This window comes from Notolepis coatsorum, assembly GCF_963971535.1.
Source record: "Notolepis coatsorum genome assembly, chromosome: 1".
Classification (NCBI taxonomy): domain Eukaryota; kingdom Metazoa; phylum Chordata; class Actinopteri; order Aulopiformes; family Paralepididae; genus Notolepis; species Notolepis coatsorum.
The window spans coordinates 82201652-82226651 of NC_140165.1; the positions used below are offsets into that span (position 1 = coordinate 82201652).

At 43.0% G+C, this 25000-nt stretch overlaps 1 pseudogene across 1 annotated transcript in view; it reads right to left on the reverse strand.

The window, feature by feature from the left end:
- Positions 1 to 25000, reverse strand: part of LOC311240135 (sodium/hydrogen exchanger 9B2-like) — a 73636-nt pseudogene that overhangs the window by 3770 nt on the left and 44866 nt on the right. Inside the window, exons 3-11 of the transcript XR_014621029.1 lie at positions 23215 to 23320; positions 22403 to 22573; positions 21680 to 21822; positions 18844 to 18971; positions 17637 to 17718; positions 16975 to 17068; positions 16633 to 16738; positions 2172 to 2321; positions 1783 to 1891 (exon numbers count right to left, since the gene is read on the reverse strand). The product of XR_014621029.1 is annotated as a sodium/hydrogen exchanger 9B2-like (transcript). The remainder of the gene's footprint in view (positions 1 to 1782; positions 1892 to 2171; positions 2322 to 16632; positions 16739 to 16974; positions 17069 to 17636; positions 17719 to 18843; positions 18972 to 21679; positions 21823 to 22402; positions 22574 to 23214; positions 23321 to 25000) is intronic.

Sequence of the window (25000 nt, forward strand, 5' to 3'; positions counted from 1 at the left end):
TCCCAGTTAGTCGTGCTATTCTGCTCTCTCTCGTATTGTTCTCTAGTCCATTGTTCTCCGATCGTGCCTAACCCTTTGTTGTCCCTCCTTCCCCCACAGTCCTACCTGGCTCTTCACCCTGATCTCTGGCTCTCGGTAGCCGTGCTCTGACCCCCGCCTGCCTGACAACCCTCCTTGCCTTCTCCCGGAACGTATGAGGACCTGTAACCGTGTTGACCCCTGCCTGGCTAACTACCCTATACCCGTGTATCGACCCCTGCCTGTCTGACTCTCCTGTCCCCGCGCACGCCCCTGGACTGTACGAGTGCTCCCCCGTGTATCGACCCCTGCCTGTCTGACTCTCCTGTCCCGCGCACGCCCTGGACTGTACGAGTGCTCCCCCGTGTAACGACCCCTGCCTGTCTGACTCTCCTGTCCCGCGCACGCCCCTGGACTGTACGAGTGCTCCCCCGCGTATCGACCCCTGCCTGTCTGACTCTCCTGTCCCGCGCACGCCCCTGGACTGTACGAGTGCTCCCCCCGTGTAACGACCCCTGCCTGTCTGACTCTCCTGTCCCGCGCACGCCCCTGGACTGTACGAGTGCTCCCCCCGTGTATCGACCTCTGCCTGAATACCTGACTATTTTTTAATTAAATATACCCGTACTGGGTTTGAACAAGACCTGTCTGCCGATTCTCATTATCTGCATATTGGGTTCAATACGTCGAGTCGTGACACTCTGATGTAGGCCAGCCCTGTTGTTGCCTTGAATGTCCAACCTGGCCCCCTGGATTAAAGGCTCCTCCAGGAGCCAAAACAGTGATGTTGTAGTCTCCACCCTGCACCGTTTAAAAAGAGGCTCTAAACAGTTGTTTATAAAAAGGTGACAATATGTTAACATTCACAGTCTTAAAAATACAGTCTGTTAAAAACAACGATGCATCTAAACCCAACCCATTTAAAATAAGGCTCTTAAGAGGCCTCCACAACACATCACCACTTCCTGTGAGGTAACGTTGTAAGAACTGGAGTCTTAAAACTGCTACTCTGCTCTCTGGATGCAGTCATATAAACCCTGCCCTCCCTTTGGTAGGTATAGTACACGTTGTGGTACCCAGTGTAACCTATTCCAAAATAAATGAATTAGAATAGCTTGTACTCTTTTTAACAGACCAGCACTTTTAAATGTTTGTTTAAATGTTTATTAGCAACGCAGAGCTTTCAAACCCTAGCGTCTTGTCTGTCCGAAACCCTCGTGCAACTGTGATCACCTTTGAAATGTCTCTGCGACGAGCGTTTTGTTGCCGATCAGCGTGACAGACTTAATTGTGGCATTTTTCAATGGTCTGTCTGTAGAATAGATACATGAGAGCTTTAGCTCGTCCAACGATGTTGGCGTGACTTACAGTCCGGAAAGGGGCTATGTTTCCTAGTGAGTTTGGCAAACTCCATCTCAGCGTCAGCACAGTGGGCACACCGACCAGCACAGACTCGCCGCACGCACACACACAATAACAACGCTCTTAAATTAACACTATGTATACCGCGCAAAACTAACAACGTTTACAGCATCTATACGAATAAACGTTAGACGCTTCTCCCCACACTAGCTCCCAGAGAGAGAGAGAGAGAGAGATAAAGAGAGAGAGACACAGACACCCCCCCCCCCCCCCCCCCACACACACACACACACACACACACACATAGAGACAGACAGTCAGACATAGATATATTATAATTGATTGATTGAACTCTATACTAACCTGTAATAACTATAATAACAGTGATATTGTAGTTCTTACCTACGGTGCTAGGACTAAGGGTTTTAATGGTGATCTCTGCTCCAATCAGACCAAAGAGGAGGGGCTGAAAGAGGTCCCAGGACCTGCCCACCATGGCTGCTACTGGAGCCTGTCAATCAATCAATCAATCAATCAATCAATCAATCAATCAATCAATCAATCAATCAATCAATCAATCCAGTGTGAGAGTATGTTTATATTATTATTCATTCTGTGATAGTGATAGATAGTGTAGTGTAGCTGAAAGACCAGAAAGTCTCTTGACAATAAACATGAAAAAGGCATCTCAATGCTGTTGACAGAATCATAAAATGGGCCATTGATTCTAAACATGTATAATTATTTTAAATAAATACCAGGATGTGGTTGAACAGTTGTCTGTCTCTCACCTTGTCCTGCTTCCAGCCCAGCGCAGCCAGGAAGGACAACACCAGGGTACACAGACTTCCTGCTCCAGCAAAACCAACCACATGGCTCAGGAACACTGAGAAGACAGAGAGACCCAGTAACATCATACTCCTCCTTAACACCAGGTCCTCCTGAGAGAGAGAGAGAGAGAGAGAGAGAGAGAGAGAGAGAGAGAGAGAGAGAGAGAGAGAGAGATGGAGAGAGAGAGAGAGAAGTATTTAAGTCTTTAATTGTCCTGCAGATTAACACACACATGTGAGATGGGCGACCCACAGGAACACACACACGCACATGCACTGAGTTCTGCATGTTTTTCCATTGGGTTTATCTTATTGGGAGGGGGAAACCCTTGCGAGCACGGGGAGAACATGCAAACTCCACACAGAAAGGCCTGGGAGATACCCCACCTGAGTACCTGGCATCATGGAAACCTGGTCCCCAAAAGCGGGAATCGAACCCAGAACTTAGTTCCACCACCGAGAGAGAGAGGGTGGGGGGGGGGGGGGGGGGGGGGAGCGAGAGAGACACACATAGAGAGAGACAGACACACAGAGACAGAGAGAGAGAGAGAAAGAGAGAGAGAGACAGAGAAAGAGAGAAAGAGAGAGAGATACAGAGAGATAGAGACACACACATAGAGAGAGACAGGGAGAGAGAAAGACAGAGAGACAGACAGTGAGAGAGACAGAAAGAGCGAGACAGAGAGAGATATACACACAGACAGAGACACAGAGAGACAGAAAGAGAGAAAAAGAGAGAGTGAGAGAGACACACACACAGAGAGAGAGAGAAAGAGAGATTCAAGATTGTTTATTGTCATGTGCACAGTTAAACAGACAGTTTGCCATACAATGAAAATCTTACTTTGCTAGTCCGCCCTTCACAAAAAAATCACACAATACTTAACTAAAACATATTTAAATACAAGCGAGTGCTAGAAAATAAGGTAAAAATAGATAAATATAATATATGCAAGGCACAGGGAAAGAACAGGATATGTAGATGTGTTTCTAGTCTCTTTTTGAAGTACATGTCTGAATGTTAGCAGGACTGTAGCTTCCTCTCAAGACTGAAAGCCATTTCAAACCACAGCATGAAAGACTGCTACCGATAAATTATAATAAAAAAAAACACTAGATTTGGTTACAGTGTTTCTGGGGAGTGAGTTTGTGGAAGATATCACCATTCTTACCCATGCTTTGTTGTGTGCGTAAAAAACACAGTAGAAATATATTATTCTTAAAGGTGACATGCATTATAACTGTCTTTTTTCAGTGTCTAGCATTGTATTATAGTAATAGTAGTTAGTATCAATGTGTCAGTGTCTCTAAATACCATATTTGTGGATTGCTCTCATTCAGAGCAGACCATTTCCTGGTCAAAAAAATCAGGTCATTCTGATTTGACTCGCATGGTGACGTCACGTGGCGAGGATGGAGCGGATAGTGATCCGATTGGCTCTGTGGTTGTAGCGCGAGCGAACGAGAGAGAGAGGGAGAAATACACCCTCGCGACAGAGCACACATACACACGCTCGCGTCGCACTGTCAGGGAGAGAGAGAGACAAGGGGACCTGCTAATCTCACACATGCAGCCCTGTTTACATAGTGCTCTCTCTCTCTCGATTTGGTAGCATAACTTACGCCCCGTCTATAGCGCGCAGCACAGTGCAACACTTCCTGAAACGGGAGAGGGAGAGAGAGACAAGGGGACGTGCTAATCTCACAGACGCAGCCCTGATATTTTTCTCTCTCTCTCTCTCTCTCTCTCTCTCTCTCTCTCTCTGTCTCTCTCTCTCTCTCTCTCTCTGTGCGCATGCGTGTGTATCGGAGCGAGTGTGTTTGGAGCGGGCAGGTTTGACTGAGCGGTTCGCGTGAGTTAAAACTTTCTGAAAGTTATTTCCATCTTCTATCTGTGTGTCTATTATATATGTACGTTTTGTTTGTCTTTTGTCAGTGTTGTTCGTTTAGTGTTTGGTGTGTTTTGGAGCGAGTAGCAGCCACCAGTTCTGCTGGTCGGTATGCCGCCCGCAGCTATGAGTTTGGAGCGTCTGACGCGCAGACACGCTATAAAGCTCTCCCCGGGACTGAATTGTACCGTAGAAGAGTGCGGGCTTGCGGTCGGGGCTATTGTGGGTCATGATAGCGTGAAATCTGCATCGCGGATGAATAATGCAGTTGTAATTTTTTTGGATTGTGTAGATAAAGTGAATTTGGTGGTGGAGCAGGGAGTGGTAATCAAAGACACTTTTACCCCCGTGTTTCCACTAGTAAGTCCTGCACAAAGAATAATCATTTCCAATGTTCCTCCTTTCATCAGAAATGAGGTCCTGGAAAGGGAACTGGCTAGACACGGACAGATAGTTTCCCCAGTGAAGATGATTTCTCTGGGTTGTAGATCCCCTCTGTTAAAGCATGTGTTATCTTTCAGAAGACAGGTTTTCATGATTTTAAAAAATGAAAAAAGTGATCTGAATTTATCCATGAATTTTAGAGTGGATGACTTTGATTACACTATTTATATAACTTCAGACACTATGAAATGCTTTGGGTGTGGGCTGGACGGTCATATGATTAGGTCCTGTCCTACTAGGAGGCCTGGGTCGTCTGATCAAACACCGCCATCACCCAGGGCAGGTCCAAGTGGCTCGAGCACCAACAAGGGTCAAGAGAGAACCTCTGGGAGGAAAGGTACAGGAGAAGGTCTGGTGGAGAAGACAGGACAAGGTGAGAAGGTGCAGAGGGGGGGGAGAGGCCTGGTGGAGGGAGTAGAACAGGGTAAGCAGGTGCAGGAGGAGAGGAGAGGCCTGGTGGAGAAGACAGGACAAGGTGAGAAGGTGCAGGGGGAGGGGGGGGGGGCCTGGTGGAGAAGACGGGACAGGGTGAGCAGGTGCAGGAGAGGAGAGGCCTGGTGGAGAAGACAGGACAAGGTGAGACGGTGCAGGGGGGGGTGGACCTGGTAGAGGAGGCAGAACAGAGTGAACAGGAGGAGGGGGTAGACCTGGTAGAGGGGGCAGAACAGGGTGAGCAGGTGCAGGAAGAAAGAAGTTTGGTAGCGGAGGCAGGATTAAATGTGAATTCTAATTGGAAAAAAGTGGAGAAAAGGGGAAGAGCGAAGGCTGTTGACGAGATCACTGTGGTCGAGGAGGGTGAAGAAGTGGGAGGTCAGAAGACAGGGGTCGGAGGTGAAGAAAGAATCAGATTGGGCAAATGCACTGGATCAGCTGCTGGAGAAGTAGAGTGTAGCATAAATGAGGAGGAAATGGAATTTGATGCTGATATTACCAAAATTTCCCAAAAAAGGAAAACTGAGGTCAGTCAATCTGACTCTAAAGCTAAAAAAGAGTGTCAACCTGAGCAGCAGGTAGACAGTGACAGTGGAGACTCTGACTTCAGTGATGAGGCGGAGTCTCTGCCTCCCACTCAGTCTCAGGCTGACAGGAGGGATGGGTATTCTTTAACTAGAATAAAAAATGTTCTACAGGATACTAAAGGCTCAAGGGCAGTTAAGGTGGAAAGTTTTTTTCCTGACGTAAAGCTGTTTGTTGAGTCCGCTAAGTGGCTAATGAAACGCAGTGACAGGAGTGACGAAGGTTTCTCTGATCAGGAGATTTATCGTTTAAGGAAACATGTGCAAAAGTCAAGATCAAAAATCTCCAATGATGGTTAAGTTATCTGGTCTCCTTTTATTATTTTATGTCCTGCAATTTGGATATTTTCTCATGGCAGAATTTAAAGTAGGTACCCTAAATTTAAATGGTGCAAGAGATGATGCAAAGAGGGCATCTCTTTATCAACTAATGGATTTAAAAAATATTGATGTGATGCTTGTCCAAGAGACACACAGTACTGAGGATAATACAGTGGCTTGGAAAAGGGAATGGAATGGGGAAATAGTTTTAAGCCATAACACCAGTACTAGTGGTGGAGTGGGGATTTTATTTTCCAGACAATTTTTGCCGCAGTCATGTGAGATTGAGGAGGTTGTAAAGGGACGTCTTTTAAAAGTAAGAGTGTTATATGAGAAGGTGAAAATGGTATTTATTGTTGTTTATGTCCCAAATATTGGTTTGGAAAGAATGTGTTTTTTAGATTCTTTGGCTGATGTTATTAAGGGTTGTGATAATGAAGAGTTTTTATTTCTGGGAGGGGATTTTAACTGTACTGTTAACCCCGTTTTAGATCATCAAGAGCCTCACTCTGCATCTCGTAGTCGTCTCTCTAGGGTGATTGAGACGTATGAGCTGAGTGATGTGTGGAGACGAATGCATAAAAAGCAGAGGCAATACACATGGGTTCATACTAGAGATAATTTATTATCATTGGCCAGACTTGATCGGTTTTATTGTTTTAAACACCATTTTAGTGTTTTTAATAATTGTTATATAACCCCTGTTGGTTTTACTGACCATTCTCTTGTGTACTGTTCTGTTTTTATCAAGTGTGTAAAGCCACAAAGTGCTTACTGGCATTTTAATACGTCTCTTTTAACTGATAAAAATTTTGTGGACGCTTTTACCTTCTTATGGAAGGTTCATAAGCAGACAAAGGCCAGTTTTATCTCACTACAGCAGTGGTGGGATGTGGGGAAGTGCAAAATTAAGCAGTTCTGCCAACAGTACACTCTAAATGTTACTAGGGATATCGCCAGGTCTATGAAGGCTCTGGAGATTGATGTGGAGGAGCTTCAAGAGCTAGCAGAATCCACAGGAGATCGAGGCCATATTGGAGCTCTCAAAGTTTCAGAAACATCTCAGAGATGGATGCATCTTCCCGTTTTTTTTTCGGTCTGGAGCGCAATAATGGGCAGAAGAGGCTCATCCACAGCATGCGCTCAGACACAGGTCAGATACTGTCTGAGTCCACTGACATCAGGAGGCATGCTGTGGGTTTTTATAGTAGCCTTTTCCAGTCTGAACTTGGAGAGGAGCAGGAGGAATCTCATGGTTTCTATGAAGGCCTACCAAAGGTAGAGAAAGAGTCCAGTGCAGAGTTGGAGGCGGATGTGTCTCTTGATGAGCTCCATACTGCCCTGAAGAGCATGGAAAATGGGAAAGCTCCGGGTATAGACGGATTACCTGTTGAGTTTTATAAGACCATGTGGGCAGTGTTGGGAGAAGATCTCCTGATGGTGCTCGGAGACAGTCTTATTGGAGGGCAGCTGCCGCTGAGCTGCAGGAGGGCAGTACTCACACTGTTGCCAAAGAAGGGAGACTTAATGGAGATCAGGAACTGGAGACCTGTCTCACTTTTGTGTACAGAATACAAGCTCCTCTCCAAGGTGCTAGCTACCAGGCTGAGAGAGGTAATGGGGCAGGTGATCCATCGTGACCAGACCTATTGTGTGCCTGACAGGTTGGTCAGTGACAATGTGTTTCTGATTCGGGATTTTTTGGACATCTCTAGTGCATTGGGTTTGGAAACTGGTCTTATTTCCATAGATCAGGAAAAGGCTTTTGACAGGGTTGAACACCAGTACTTGTGGAAAACTCTAGAGGCCTTTGGTTTCAGCCCAGGTCTCATAGCCAAGATCAAGGCCTTGTACAGTAACATTGAGAGTGTGCTTAAGATTAATGGTGGTTTGAGTGCTCCTTTTAAAATCCAGAGGGGTATTAGGCAGGGGTGTTCATTGTCGGGAATGCTGTATTCCCTGGCATTTGAACCCCTGCTACACAGGCTCAGGGCAGGCATCTCGGGGGTAAGTGTCCCTGGTTGTATTGCACCTTTTAAGCTTTCAGCATATGCAGATGACTTGGTTATTTTTATAAATAAACAAGAGGACATCAATATGTTAGTTGAAAATGTGGGACGTTTTGCTTTGATTTCCTCGGCTAAGGTCAATTGGGGGAAGAGCGAAGCAATCATGGTGGGTACGTTGTGCAACAGACTCATTTTACCAGGGGGCCTGCATTGGAAAAAGGGAGGTTTCAAATATCTGGGAGTGTTTTTAGGGGATGAGACTTTTAAAAGGAAAAACTGGGAAAATGTACTGGAAATAGCTCAAGGCCGTTTAAAGAAATGGAAGTGGATTGTGCCAAACATGTCGTATAGGGGCTGTGTTCTGGTAATCAATAACCTAGTGTCTTCTAAATTGTGGCATCGTCTGATGTGTGTTGATCCCCCAATAGACCTTCTCCCTAAACTTCAAGCTTGTTTTTTAGATTTTTTCTGGGACAAGCTGCACTGGGTGCCCCAGAGTGTTTTGTACCTGCCCAAGGAGGAGGGTGGGCAGGGTCTTGTGCATCTGTGCAGTAGGGGTGCAACTTTTCGACTCCAGTTCATTCAGAGACTTTTTTATGGACCAAAAGACTTGGTGTGGAGGCCGGTGGCTTGTGCCATACTGCAACAGCTTGGAGGGCTGGGACTGTCGAATTCTCTGTTTTTGATGGATTTTAGCGGTGCTCGGTTAAATGTTCTGCCTGTTTTTTATCATGTACTTTTTAAAACATGGAGTTTGTTCGATAAAGGACAGCTGGATTACTCAAAATCACTGTTCTGGCTTTTGAAGGAGCCAGTTGTGCTGGGAGCACGTTTGGACATAGCTGGTGGGCCAGGTCTGACATTTTCCGGGCAGCTCTGCAGGTCAAAGATCACCACACTGGGCCATGTTGTGGAATTGACAGGAGCGAACATGGACAATGCTGCTGCTCTTGCTTCACGCCTGGGAGTGAAATCCATCAGGACGGTCAGCATGATGCTGGGAAAATGGAAGCAGGGGCTCAGTGAGATAGAACGTTGCATGTTGACAGAGTTTAAAAACGGGTTTCTTCATCCTAGTGATGAAGATATGTTTCCTAGTTTTAAGCTGCAGCCTGATTTAAAAAATTGCACAGGGCCTCTTTTAGCAATGGGAGATGTTTCTGGTGTGTTTTTTGATGAGGGTGATGGAAAATGTTTGTACAGACTGTTAGTCAAGGTTCTCAACAAGGAGAAGCTCAACGGGAGAGGTGACACTCCCTGGAGAGCGCACCTTGGTCTCAGTGATGAGGTGAAACCAGAGTGGCGAGCACTGTACAAACCACCGTTATTCAAAAGAATTGGCGATCTGCAGTGGAGGGTTTTACATGGTATAGTGGCTGTCAATTATTTTATTTCCATATTGAACCCTAACGTCTCACATGACTGTCCTTTTTGTGCGCAAAGGGAAACAGTTTTCCACTGTTTTCTGGACTGTTCCAGGCTGCTGCCTCTGCTAGGGTTACTAGAGAGACTTTTCCAGTCCGGTGAAGAGGTGTTCTCGAAAGAGAGGTACATTTTAGGTTTTAAATACTGTAGAAGGGAAAGAAGCAAGTGTCATCTTTTTAATTTCATTTTAGGGAGAGCAAAGATGGCTGTGTATCTCAGTAGGAGGAATAAGATAGGACAGATCTTGGATCATGATGCTGTATGTCTGTTCAGAAAAATGATCAAAGCCAGACTGAGCATAGATTTTAATTATTATAGAGCATTGAACAACCTAGATCAGTTCACTGATATATGGGCACATAAAGGAGTGTTGTGCTCTGTAATGGAAGATGAGTTGGTGTTGGCAATTGAGCTGATTTGAGTTTTTTCTTTGTTGTGGTTGTTTTTTTTGTTGTTGGTGGCGTTTTCTTTTGTTGTTTTGTTGTTGTTGTTGTTGTGCTTTTAAAAATGTATGGTCAAATTGTTATTGAAAGAAAGACGAGTGTTATGAAACCGCTATGAAAACCAGAGACAAAAAATGCTCAGAGTTTCGTAAAAGTCAGTCAAAGCTTACTAAAAGCACGAGCAGTGAACTCCAAGCCCACGTGACTGAACTCAAACTAGAAAGAAACAGACTAAGAAACGACGTAAACTCCATGATCAAAACTGCAAAAAAGAATTTCATCAATGACAAAACTGAGGAAAACAAAAACAAACCACGTGAACTTTGGAAATTACTCAATAATCAACTAGGATGCAGTAAAAAACTTAAAACCAGATTCTCAAACATAAACATAAAAACGGACAACACGCTCATCACAGACAAGCTGGATGTAGCCAATTACTTAAACATTTTCTTCACAAACATAGCCACAACACTGGTAAACAAACTACCCTCCCACTCAGGGCTTTATGGGGTAGAACATATAGTAGCTTACTACAAAAACCTAGGGGTCCACAAGGACGACTTCAAGCTGGAAATGGTAACAACAGATGAGGTACTCAATAAACTGAGCGCCCTCCAACCTAACAAGGCCACTGGCCACGACAACATCCCTTCCAAATTCCTCAGAGACTCAGCAGCCGCCATCACCCCAATCATCACACACATAATAAACCTCTCCATAAAACAGGGACACGTCCCCAAGGACTTCAAAATTGCGAGGGTGACCCCTCTGCACAAAAAGGGCAGCAAATTAGACCCAGGCAACTACCGCCCTGTTTCTATTCTCACCTCCATCTCGAAAGTCATGGAAAAAATAGTCTACGAACAGGTCGAAAAGTACCTAGCGGAAAAAAATCTAATCTACGAATTCCAATCTGGCTTCAGAACATCCCACTCCACTGACACATGCCTTCTCTATTTGAATGACCACATCAAACAAGAGGTGGACGCAGGCAAATACTGCGGCATGGTCATGCTGGACCTACAAAAGGCCTTTGACACGGTCAATCACTCCATTCTGATTGACAAGCTAAAAGCAATTGGTTTTGATAGTCTATCAGTGAGCTGGATGCAATCCTACCTTGAGGGGAGGGAACAGATGGTGGAGGTAAACGGTACCCTATCCCCCCCCCCCCCTCACAGTGAGCTGTGGTGTTCCACAAGGAAGCATACTAGGACCGCTACTGTTCCTAATTTATGCAAATGACATGTCGTCAGCTTGTGACTGCAACTTGTTCCTGTTTGCGGACGACTCAGCCCTGCTGGTCTCTGACAAGAACAAGTTACAGGTTGAAAAAACCCTCAGCTCGGAACTAGGCAGAATCTGCATATGGCTCGCTGATAACAAACTATCATTACACATGGGCAAAACAGAGTCCATTCTCTTCGGTTCAAATAACAAACTCAGCAAGACCGACGGCTTCTCAGTTACAGTGGGTGACAATATTGTCACAAGGAAAGATGAAATTACCTACCTGGGTTCCATCCTAGAGGCTAATCTTTCCTGTGACAAAATGGCATCCAATGTAATAAAAAAAGTCAACCAACGAACTCGATTCTTGTACCGGATCTCCTCTCTGGTAAACAAGAATACCCTGAAGACTCTGGCAGGAGCACTCATTCAGGGGTACTACGACTATGCTTGCACCTCATGGTACCAAAGCACCTCAAAGGCGCTAAAAACAAAATTACAAACATCTCAAAACAAACTGGTCAGACTACTGCTTGACCTTTCTCCTAGAACCCACCTCACCCCTGCCCACTTTGACAACCTAGGATGGCTTAGAGTAGACGACAGAGTACAGCAACTTGCAATGGGCCTGGTCTACAAGATACACTACACGACCAAGGTACCCATGTACATGTCAAAATACTTCCCAAAGGTCAGTGAATACCACGATCACAACACCAGAGGGAGCTCCACAAATCATGTTAAACCCAGATTCGGCTCAAATAAGGGACTAAACACGTTTCGCAATTATGCCACATCAATGTGGAACGCCCTACCCAAAGCTGTAAAGGAATGTGAATCACTACCCACTTTCAAAACCTCTCTCAAGGGACACCTACGGGAGACTGCAATTCAACACTGGCCCCTGTAAATATCCTAACCCAACCCCCTCCAATGTACAGTCATTTACCTAGTATGGTTTTGTCAATAGTCCAATGTACAATTTTGTTTGTTTGTACAGTGTCTCCCCCCCCCCCCCCCCCCTCAATGTACAGTTTTGCGTGTTTATACAGTGTGCCCCCCCCCCCCCCCCCCCCCCCCCCCTCCAATGTAGATTACCCAGTATGGTTGTCAATATCCCAGTGTACCCAACCCCCCCACCCAACCTCCTCCAATGTACAGTTTCTACGTCAAATGTATATACTCCCTTTTCCTGACTCGTTCTGTATCACAAACAGTACTGTATTTGCAAATCTGGTATGTCATAAATGTATAGATGTAGCAGTACTGACTATCTGTATGTCATGTATGTCATGATAAATTGAAAATGGGGGACCCTGATGTAAACAAGACGAAAGTCTTTCTCTGGTCTGCATCCCCTTAACAATTGTGTGTATTGAGCTGTACTGTATTGTACCCATTCTGCAATCTGTTAATAAAGTTTTCAATCAATCAATCAATTATACAGTTGACTGTGTAACACTTTTTGTTGTAATGCTGGAATGATTTATAAATAAAGTGTTGTCAAAATTCCCTCCCCCTCTCTCTCTCTCTCTCTCTCTCTCTCTCTCTCTCTCTCTCTTAGAAATATAAAACAATGATTTTTTTTTTTAAATAAACCTTACAGATGTCTTCCATAGACAGGAATTGTGTAAAGTTGCCCAAATAGTGCTAGGAATAGCAATGCATGTCCCCTTTAAAAGACACGCTATTACCCTGGACCAAGGTACTGGTATTATAACTGGCGTTGGTCCCTGGGTGCTGAACAGTGGCGTCGTTAGCCCTGGGCTTCCGGGGCTTTAGCCCCGGATGTTTTTCTCCTAGCCCCGGACCAAAAAAAAGAAGAAAAAAAAAAAAAAAATTGTTTAAATTTTTTTTTTAACTTTTTTTTAACTTTTTTTTTTATGTCAGCATCCCCATTGTCTGTGCTGAATGTTTGTTAGTGTTTGGTATTTTTTGTTGGTTTGTAGTACTTTTAATCCATTTTTAGTAGTTTTTAATAGTTAAGTAGTTTTCATTTGATCCTATCATTCTTTCATTCACCGATTTGTGGACTTGAAGATGTGCACTTTAACACAGCAGCACCTGGAGCCATCCATACCCATGTCCAGTGTCCACTGACAAAGACATGCTCATGATACTGTGATAAACTATAATAAGCTTTAATCGAACCCTGGTTCATTTCCTCGGATAGTCCGGTATGTTTGGGGTGGTGTGAAAGCTCATTCACTCTTGCAAGTGAACCCTGCTACGGTTCATTTGAGATGTGAATGCAAAGCGGACCAAAGGCAGGAAAAGACCCAAAAATCGAATATTTTTTTTATGAGAAGACTGAAACATAATTATAATGAAACACACAATAGTTTTTTTTTTCGATTGCTTAAGCATGATTTTGAAAACGGGGCCCGGTGTTTCAAAACACACAATTAGCACAACCACACACACAATTATCAGAACACCTCAGATCCTTTGCTAAATTAAACACTTGTCAAAACCATACACTAATTTATAAAAACTACATTTTGTTACCATATGAAACACACGTTTCATATGACTCAATTCTGTTTGAACCAGTTACACACACTGCTGTGCTTAACCTAAAACACATTTAGCAATTCTACTTCTCAGTGATTAGAGTACTGTAAGTGAAGTACGCAGAGAATGTGCAAATATACAATAAATTCACCAAACACTACACAAGACCAATGCTGTAGAGTAGACTGATGAAAATATAATTTATTTATCTACATATACCCAAATCAATGATGCAGACTGCTAAAAAAAAAACATTTTCTCTCCATATAAATATACCCAAATCAATGATGCAGACTGATGAAAATATAAATGTTCTCTCCATATAACCAAATCAGTCAACATTTCAACATGGAGAATCACAACAAAACATGTCCCAGTTTTCATGCTACTATGTGCATAACACTGTAAGCTCAGCAAGTATCAGACAAACATAAAATACTGTATCCAGTACAGGTTAAAATTACAGTAAAACAAAAACAATTTTGAAAAAATGTAAATAGAGTACAGAAAATACTAGACATTATCTTTTTGCCTATGGATCTGGCAAGATAATTTTTTGTTGTGATTCTCCATGTTGACATGTTGACTGATTTGGGAAAATGGGAGAAAATGTATATTTTCATCAGTCTGCATCATTGGTTGTCTTGTGTAGTGTTTGGTGAATGTATTGTATATTTTCACGTTCTCTGTGTACAGTACTTCACTCTCTTTCCATTTTGGTTGAAGACAGGTGAACTCACCTGCTGCATTTTTATAGTGCTTAAACCTGATTGGTGTATCTACAATTAAGCAATGGTGTGTTTGTGCATCTGATGGCTGTGTTTAACCAATTGGCTCATATGTGTGGTAATTTGATATTCTGTGTCTAATGTAATGGAAGTGTGTTTAGTGTTTTGCAAATCACTGTGTGTATTGTTTTGCAAAAAGTGTGAGGCTGACATTGTGCTTATAGGGGTGCAAATCTGGGCCTACGTTTTGCTCCTTGAGTGTAAGGTTTTGATAATTGTGTAATACTTTTGATTTGAGTGTTTATGCAATTGAAGAAAACTGTAAAGACTAGAGATGAACTGTTTATTTCTTTTGTACATAGGCTGTGCATAATGTTTGTTTGTTTGTTTATTTGCTTATGTGTATGATTCTTAACTGTTTTTATTTTGTTATTGGTGTATATGTGTGTATGTATGTACAGTATATGTATATATATTATATATATATGTATATATATGTGTATATATGTATATTTGTACTCCTGTTGGGGCCTCTTGGACCAGATCAATGTTTTATCTGGCAAAATAAAGGTTAAATAAATAAATAAGAAACTGATGATTTGGTCCTGTTAACTTTGAATTTTCTATGGGAACTGCCCAGATCCCTCTCATGGACATGGACCTCACTTTGAGAACCTCTAATGATTCGAGTTCTTCAGTATTCATCTCTAATTACTCTAAAATTGCGTATTTCTTTTTTTTTTTTGATCCACTTTTTCTCCCATTTTTCTATATTTTTCTCCCATCCCAATTTCGTATCATCCAATTCAACCCTCCCCTGTCACGAACGCTGTTTCTTGCCTCCCACAAGCCGGCTGCAATGTGGACTAAGTCATACATAGCACAAGTCCCCTCCGGTACTTGAGGTAACAGCAGTCGCATCTTTTCACCTGCGCAGCTCGACCTCTCAGTGTCGAGGAGTAACGCGTGGGAGGCTCACGCTGCCCCCGACACTTCCTGATTCTACTGCGCAGGCGCACCAACCGACTTGTAGGAGTCGCTTGTTCACAACGTTCGATCCCCACCCTTCAGTTTTTCCCTCCCCGTAATACGGCCAATGTGTATTACTGCGGACGACCAGCCAAACTGAAAAACAATGTGGAGAGCTGGATTCGAACACGCGAATCCTAGCGTCTCCACACTGGTGGCGAGTGCCTTAGACCACTACACCACCTAGCCGCCCTAAAATTGCGTATTTCTGTGTTAACCACACTACAGAAGGTTAACCTTTCACTACCACTGAGAAGGAAGGAAAATAATGTCTGAGTCAGCAGGAAGGGCGCTAGGGAGTGTGTTGAGTCAAATGAAAGTGTGCACTGACCTTGGGTTTTCAACATTTACACAATTATTTGATTCAATGGTGGGTTCTGTTTTATTTTATGCTGCTGGAGTATGGGGTTTTGATGATACACCTGAATGTAATGCGATCCAGAACCGGGCCATAAGATACTTTTTAGGAGTCCATAAATACACACCAAAAGGGGCTATAGAAGGGGACATGGGGTGGGACTCTTGCTTGGTCAAGCAAAAAGGTGAAATGGTGAGGTTATGGAACCACCTGGTCCAGCTGCCAAATGGCAGGGTGACAAAAAAGATTTTTAATTGGGACAGAGCACACGGTCATCCCTGGTCAAGAGAGATGTCCATGATTTTTTCTTCTACTGACTTGAGTATGATTTTTATGAACAATCTGCAGTGTAAGGTTGTGGAGTTTTTATTCAGTGCTAGGCACGAAGTGAGGTTAGTGCAGAATGACGCTGAGCGTCACCAGTATTCATAGAACTTGGTTATATACATAACCTTTACGTTAACCTTTCACTATGGTTAACCGTCTGTAGTGTTGATTGATTGATTGAATCAGTGGTAGTGAAAGTTTAACCGTCTGTAGTGTGGTAGTGAGCACTAGAAAATAAATGGTTCGTTTTTCTTTTTAGAGTGAATTTGCATTTAGCTGAGGCTTTTATCCAAAGCGACTTACAAATTGTGAACAACAAGTCAGCAGGGGGACACATCTCTGGCAGCTACAGGTGGTGGCTATTGTTCGTCAAATAGTGTTGCAGTTGAGTGCTACATTCTGAGTGCATAGTAGTATAGACATATTAGCATAGTGGGTAGTAGTATGTAAGGATAGTAACATAGTACATAGTGGTACATAATAGTAAAAGATAGTAAGGTTAATTATTATTATATATATCTTTTTTTTCAGATTGATTGAAGGTTTCAGCCATCCTGAATTGAACAAACCTCTTCAACTCAGTTAAAAATACACACACACGCACGCATGCACGCACGCACGCACACAGACAGACAGACACACACAGACACACAGACAGACTCACACAGACACACACACCACTATACCTGGTCTTTTGAAGGAACCAGCTAATGAACAGACCCAGGATCAGCCCAGCAACCATCCCTCCTCCAACCTCCAGTAGACCCTTCAGAATGTTCATCCACGTAGAACCTGGCGTAAAAACACAGTAGAACATAATAGAATCCTCCTGGAGACCCTTCAGAATGTTCATCCACACATAATCTAGAAACACAATAGAATAGATGAGACCCTAGAAGCACAGTAGCGTAGAATATAGACCCTTCAGAATGTTCATCCACGTAGACATAATGGAATATAATCCTCCAATATGTAGAACCTGGAGCAGAACAGAATAGAATATAAACAGAATAGTCTTTGTTTCTCACCAGTAGAGAAGGCGACTCCAAGACACGTGGAGAAGCCGGTTATAGCCAGGATGTCATCGAAGCTCCCAGCAGCCATCAGAAGAGTTGGAATACCCTGAGAATTAGAGTTATTATATCATTATATCATTATTATATCATTATATCATTATTATATCATTATATCATTATAATATCATTATATCATTATTATATCATTATATCATTATTATATCATTATATCATTATTATATCATTATATCATTATTATATCATTATTATCTATTATATCATTATATCATTATATCATTATAACATTATTATATCATTATATCATTATTATATCATTATATCATCATTATATCATTATATCATTATATCATTATAACATTATATCATTATAACATTATTATATCATTATAACATTATTATATCATTATTATATCATTATTAAATCATTATAACATTATTATATCAATATCATTTTTATATAATTATATCATTATAACATTATTATAGCAATATTATATCATTATTATATTATGTTTTCTGAGAATCAACCCAACAGAGAAACCTGCATAAAATCACATGATTAACATACAACACGTGCACACGCACACGCACACGCACACACACACACACACACACACACACACACACACACACACACTAGAGAGACCCAGCACCTTCTCGACTCCATATCCTTCTCTCTGCAGCAGCAGCATAGACGGCACCACCACTGCTGGACTGACTGCTGCTAACACAAAACTAGAGAGAGAGAGAGAGAGAGAGAGAGAGAGAGAGAGAGAGAGAGAGAGAGAGAGAGAGAGAGAGAGAGAGAGAGAGGGGGGGGGGGAGAGAGATAGAGAGAGAGAGAGAGAGATAGAGAAAGAGAGAGAGAAAGAGAGAGAGAGAGAGACAGAGAGAGAGAGAGAGAGAGAGAGAGAGAGACATATATATATATATACAAAGGCTGTCAATCACGATTAGACGCATAATTGTCCATAGTTAACTGTGATTACAGTAATACAGTAGCACATTTTTTCATTGTGTGTGTGTGTGTGTGTGTATATGTGAGTGTGTGTGTGTGTGTGTGTGTGTGTGTGTGAGTCTGTGAGTGAGTGAGTGAGTGAGTGAGTGAGTGAGTGAGTGAGTGAGTGTATGAGTGTATGAGTGTGTGAGTGAGTGAGTGAGTGAGTGTGAGTGAGTGAGTGAGTGAGTGAGTGAGTGAGTGAGTGAGTGAGTGAGTGAGTGTGTGTGAGCAGTGGTGCTGTCGCGGTCACACCCGGTTACACGCCGTGTTACCAGATCACTGAGGCAGAAGTACGCGCGATCGCGCACGGATGTGTACTCGCGTGTACGCGCGCACAAAAATGCGCTGTATCCATTCGTTGTGACTAGTACCCGGCCACCGTTTTACATAACAAAAAGCGCAGGTAGACTAAGTGTCTGGGTGTTGGCTATCTGAATGCATCTCCCCCTTCATTCTGTGTGACACAGGCAGTGGAGGTGAATACTAATGTGGCTCGGAATTCGTGATGGGAGTCTACCTGCTTATGATATTGAATCAAGCGTCTGTGCTGCGCGCCAGCTTTCCACGCGCACATTCACACAAATAGAGAGCAAGAAGAGCTTGTATGATAGAAAGATTGCACTTGCGTATATGCGCTTGTGTGTGTGTGTGCGTGTGTGCGTGCGTGTGTGTGTGTAAATCAGTTCTGTGCGCATGCACGTACCCGCGCGTGCGCGTGGCGTGGCGTGTTACCAGTTCCCATATTAGGACTGCACCACTGTGTGTGAGTGAGTGAGTGAGTGAGTGAGTGAGTGAGTGAGTGAGTGTGTGTGTGTGTGTGTGTGTGTGTGTGTGTGTGTGTGTGTGTGTGTGTGTCTCACCCCAGTATGAAGCCCCAGATCCAGGGTAGGCCCAGTAGAAAGTGAGACACCACGGCGACGACACTGGCCTCCACCACACAGGGGCCGACTGCCAGCCGCAAACACACGGCCTTCAGCCTCTGCAGAGCCTGGAGAGAGAGACATATCATAATGATAATAATAATAATAATAATAATAATAATAATAATAATAATAATAATAATAATAATAATAATAATAATAATAATAATAATAATAATAATAATAATAATAATAACCTCACACACACTGCCTTCAACCTCTGCAGAGCCTGGAGAGAGCCATGTGTGGAATAAAAGTACTATATAGATAGTTATTGTAGAAATGCGTGTATTGAAATGTCTGTAAAGTCTCGACGACATTGAAAATGAGGGTGACCTCAATTGTCTTTTCGAGAATAAAAAGAAGGTTTGAATGAATACTAGGGCTGTCAATGACGATTAATCGCATGATTGTCCTTAGTTAACTGGGATTAATCACACATTTCTTTATGTACATTAAAGGGAGTAGACAGATATGCATTAAACTAAACAATGGACTCAATGCATAGCATACAACAGGTACATTGGTAAGCTAAATGTTCCATTACTCAAAGATTAACAATTAACTCATATATTTAATCATTCAATCTTAAAAGGTTTCCCTAGTGTTTGGAAAACAGCACACCTTTATATAAAAGTGGTGACAAATGTCCCCTATATGGACATCTATGGATCTCAGGGAATGTACAGTATTCCTCAAGGAATGTATTCCCAGTGTTTTTCCCCCCATCTTTGACGGTGAATAACACCATGCTAGCATTGACCAGACGTGAAAAATTACCACTGAGCTCATTCAGCACCTTCTTGAGATCACGTGTCCTAAAAATCTAAGCAAATGAATAAAGGGCAGATGATTTACAGGTTTTTTTGTAGATACAGTACTGAATTTTGCCATCCGGATACATGAAATTTGAAATATGAATAGAATATAGAATATCAGGCCTATAAATGGCTTTATTATGGCCAAGTCATACATCTATGGATCAGGCCAAATCTCCTCTTTCCAATGGCAGAGTTACATCTGGATTTTGTACCACCAGGTGCCCGTTACAGGGCAGCAAAGACCGTGAATGAAATCTACTGTAAGTACAGTTACTTTTGTATAATGTCCATAGCTCCGCCATTTTTCACCAGATTGCGATGCAGTTTTTTGGCTGGCTGCCCTCAACAAGACTAACCATATACATATAGTTGGGGGCCTTAGGGCTATATGAGGCTAAGTTCGTGCAAATCTGTGCAAAAGCACCACATTTTTGCCCAGCTCAGAGTATGTTCTAATGATTCGGCCAGGGCACCCGAGCCAGCGCCCTGATGGCCAAATCAATATGGCCGCCCTCCGAAAAAGGTTCCGGCTAAAACTTTTGAACCAAATGAGCTTCAAATAAAAACTTGGTGTCTATATTATGTTTCTTGGCCATTAGAAACACATTGGAATGCTTATATTTATAATTGGGTGTGTCTGGACCCCTAATTTGCATATTTCCAAGATGGCGGTCCGGTTCCCCCGAAAATGAGTTTTACCTTAACTTTTACGTTTCCGTTTCAATCAGTCTGCCCTCAATGAGCACCATATCAAATGCACACGTTATGTCCATCAAGCCACTCTCATGTCCCTTCATATTCTCAAGCAGAAGGCCTAATACCTAACTAGACTTTTGAACCTCCATACACCATAACTCCCATTAATGAGGACCTCAGGTACGTTATGCCTCATGTCTCTCATGTCTCTCATGTCTCTCATGTCTCTCATTGTCTCTCATTGTCTCTCATGTCTCTCATGTCTCTCATGTCTCTCATATCTCTCATATCTCTCATGTCTCTCATTGTCTCTCATATCTCTCATATCTCTCATGTCTCTCATTGTCTCTCATTGTCTCTCATGTCTCTCATGTCTCTCATGTCTCTCATGTCTCATGTCTCTCATGTCTCTCATGTCTCTCATGTCTCTCATATCTCTCATGTCTCTCATGTCTCTCATTGTCTCTCATGTCTCATGTCTCTCATCGTCTCTCATGTCTCATGTCTCTCATGTCTCTCATGTCTCTCTCATCTCTCATGTGTCTCATGTCTCTCATGTCTCTCATGTCTCTCATGTCTCTCATGTCTCTCATGTGTCTCATGTGTCTCATATCTCTCATGTCTCTCATGTGTCTCATGTCTCTCATGTGTCTCATGTGTCTCATGTCTCTCATGTCTCTCATGTCTCTCATGTGTCTCATATCTCTCATGTCTCTCATCTCTCATATCTCTCATGTCTCTCATATCTCTCATGTCTCATGTCTCTCATATCTCTCATCTCTCATGTCTCTCATATCTCTCATGTCTCTCATGTCTCTCATGTCTCTCATCTCATGTCTCTCATATCTCTCATGTCTCTCATGTCTCTCATCTCTCATGTCTCTCATATCTCTCATGTCTCTCATGTCTCTCATCTCATGTCTCTCATGTCTCTCATGTCTCTCATCTCATGTCTCTCATATCTCTCATGTCTCTCATCTCTCATGTCTCTCATGTCTCTCATGTCTCGTCTCTCGTCTCTCATGTGTCTCATGTGTCTCATGTGTCTCATGTCTCTCATGTCTCTCATGTCTCTCATGTCTCATGTCTTTCATGTATTTTATGTCTCATGTTTGAGTGAATTATTAATCTGCAAATTGGTAACTAATTCAGTCTTGTTACATGCCAATAAACTACTATTACTACTACTACACACGTGTGTGTGTGTGTGTGTGTGTGTGTGTGTGTGTGCGTGCGTGCGTGCGTGTGTGTGTGTGTACCGTAGGGTCCAGGCCCAGACCAGCTCTGGTCAGAATGACCGCCAGGGCGATGTTCCTCAGAGCAGCTGACCAGTGACTGTTGATGTAAACGGCATCTGAGATGTAGGGAACGTTACGAAGCAGCAGGCCGGCCAGGAGCATACCTACACACACACACACATACACACGCACACGCACACACACACACAGATAAGAAACAGATTCAAATGTAAAAGGTTCATGTCAATCAGTTCATGAGTCCTCCAACCAGACAAGGAATGTACCAAGTACCGGCTGGAGACAGGGGTGAGTGGGCAGTTGGATTGTTCCAGATATTAGAGCCACCACCTTCTTACAAAATGTATTTCGTTTTCTTTACCAAAATAATACAATAATAATGATATAATTGCAATGCTTCTATAACTGCTATTGCCTATCATTGCGGCCTTAAATGAATCAGTCCTGGTTAATATGCAACCATAATGACACTTTGATGTGAGTATCGTTGGTAAATATAAAATTATTACTGGCTAAATAAGTCCTGCCAGGTTCATATACCCATTGACTTTGATGAATCAAAATATCAAAATCAATCAAAGTATCAATATTAACTAACTAGTAACATCTTATAATGCAGCACACATCTGCCTCCACATTCCAATCCTTGTTTTAACGAGGAGTTTTATGCTGCTATGACGACGTTCCCACTTCAAACCATTTGACCAACCAGACGGTGGAACGTACCAAGTAGTGGAGGGAAGGGGGGCAGGGTGGGCAGCTGGATCATTCCAACTAGTTTCCCCCCCAGCACAGCGCTGATGAAGAGGATGACGATGCCGAACAGATTCCCCCCCGGCAGACATTCTGCACCCGTTATAGACCAGACCACGCCGAATAATAACCCAAACAGACACACTGAGAGAGAGAGAGAGAGAGAGAGAGAGAGAGAGAGAGAGAGAGAGAGAGAGAGAGAGAGAGAGAGAGAGAGAGAGAGAGGAGAGAGGGATCATCACATGAACAGAAACAGACACATTCTGTACCTTTCTCTCTCTCTCTCTCTCTCTTTTTCTGTCACACAGACTCTACCCTTAGCAATTAAGAGAACATCTGTAAAGTGTTAGAACATGTCTTCAAAAGCACAATATAAATGCAATGATTCATTCATTCACATCATGTTCTCTCAGTAAGACTGTCGTAGATGGATGGATGGATGGATGGATGGATGGATGGATGGATCAGTAGGTAGGTAGGTAGGTAGGTAGGTAGGTAGGTAGGTAGGTAGGTAGGTAGGTAGGTAGGTAGGTAGGTAGGTACTGTAGATAGGTAGGTAGGTAGGTAGGTAGGTAGGTAGGTAGGTAGGTAGGTAGGTAGGTAGGTAGGTAGGTAGGTAGGTAGGTAGGTAGATGGATGGATAGGTAGGTAGATATAGTAGATAGGTAGGTAGGTAGGTAGATAGGTAGATGGATAGGTAGGTAGGTAGATAGGTAGGTAGGTAGGTAGGTAGGTAGATGGATAGGTAGGTAGATGGATAGGTAGGTAGGTAGGTAGATAGGTACTCTTGGTGATAATGAGAGCCAGTAGTCCTCTGGGTCGAGGACATTTGTCTTTCAGGAGGCGACAGCAGCTGCAGCAAGTGTTAGTCTCTGAAACTGTCATCTTCACCTAGAGACACACACACACACACACACACACACACACACACACACACACACACACACACACACACACACACACACACACACACACACACACACACACACACACACACACACACACACACACACACACACACACACACACACACACACACACACACACACACACACACACACACACACACACACACACACACACACACACACACACACACACACACACACACACACACACACACACACACACACACACACACACACACACACACACACACACACACACACACACACACACACACACACACACACACACACACACACACACACAGGTGAGTATATGGTAAGTACACAAAGGCAGAAAACACACATGGCAAGCCTTGGTTGGGGAAAACTTCAAACACAAATAACCATTAACCTCCGTTTGAGGTTATTTCTAATTTCACCTAAATCCTTCACCAAGGCCCTAGAACAGAGCTGCTTTTTGAGAAATGTTCTTCCCGGTGGGAGCATGTCCACAGACCCCCTAGTTCTGTCTGTCTCCAGAGGGACACTTTCCCTAGTGGCATAATCCAGCCATGGCACCCAGAGCAGGATTGCACAGAGCAAGTTGCACCCTTACTTGAAATTCATTATGAATTGAAAATGGGCGACCATGATGTAAACAAGACGAAAGTAATTCTCTAGTCTGCATCCCCTTAACAATTGTGTGTATTGAGCCGTACTGTATTGTACCCATTCTGCAACCTGTTAATAAAAATGTCATTCAATCAATCAATCTGCACGGTGATTGATTCTTCATCTATGACAGTGGTTCTCAATGTGGGGTCCTTGATGGGGGTTCCAGAAAATACATTAATTTGATTGTTTCATTCACTAGTGAGAGAACATATACGAATTACTATTCTGATCATACGTTTCACTCTCTCTTCAGTTACCTCCCCAACTAAAGTAGAGACAGTTGTGGAATATAAATCTTATCAGATGGGTCTCTGGACTAAATCTTATCAGATGAGGGTCTCTGGACTAAATCTTATCAGATGAATCTCTGGACTAAATCTCATCAGATGAATCTCTGGACTAAATCTCATCAGATGAATCTCTGGACTAAATCTTATCAGATGGGTCTCTGGACTAAATCTTATCAGATGGGTCTCTGGACTAAATCTTATCAGATGGGTCGCTGGACTAAATCTTATCAGATGGGTCTCTGGACTAAATCTTATCAGATGGGTCTCTGGACTAAATCTTATCAGATGAGGGTCATTGGGACTAAATCTTATCAGATGGGTCTCTGGACAAAATCTTATCATACAATGTGATCTAGGACACATTGCGTTGCTGTGAAAAGGGTTATATTGAATATGCAGACATCCAGCACTAGCCACTTTGTTGACATGGTTATTGTGATTGGTCAGGAACTGAGGATAGAGAGATGATTGGTCCAGGGAACAGTCCAGTGGCTGACGAAAGGAAACATCAGCGCTGTGAGGGCAGCAGGTAAATGGAAAATGGCTGCATTTATATAGCAGCTTTTATCCAAAGAGCTTTACAATTTGTTCCTCACATTTGACCCATTCACTCACACATTCACACACCGACGGCGGAGGCAACCATGCAACGTGCAAGGTGCCAAGCTGCTCATCGGGAGCAGTTAGGGGTTAAGTGTCTTGCTCAAGGACACTTCGAC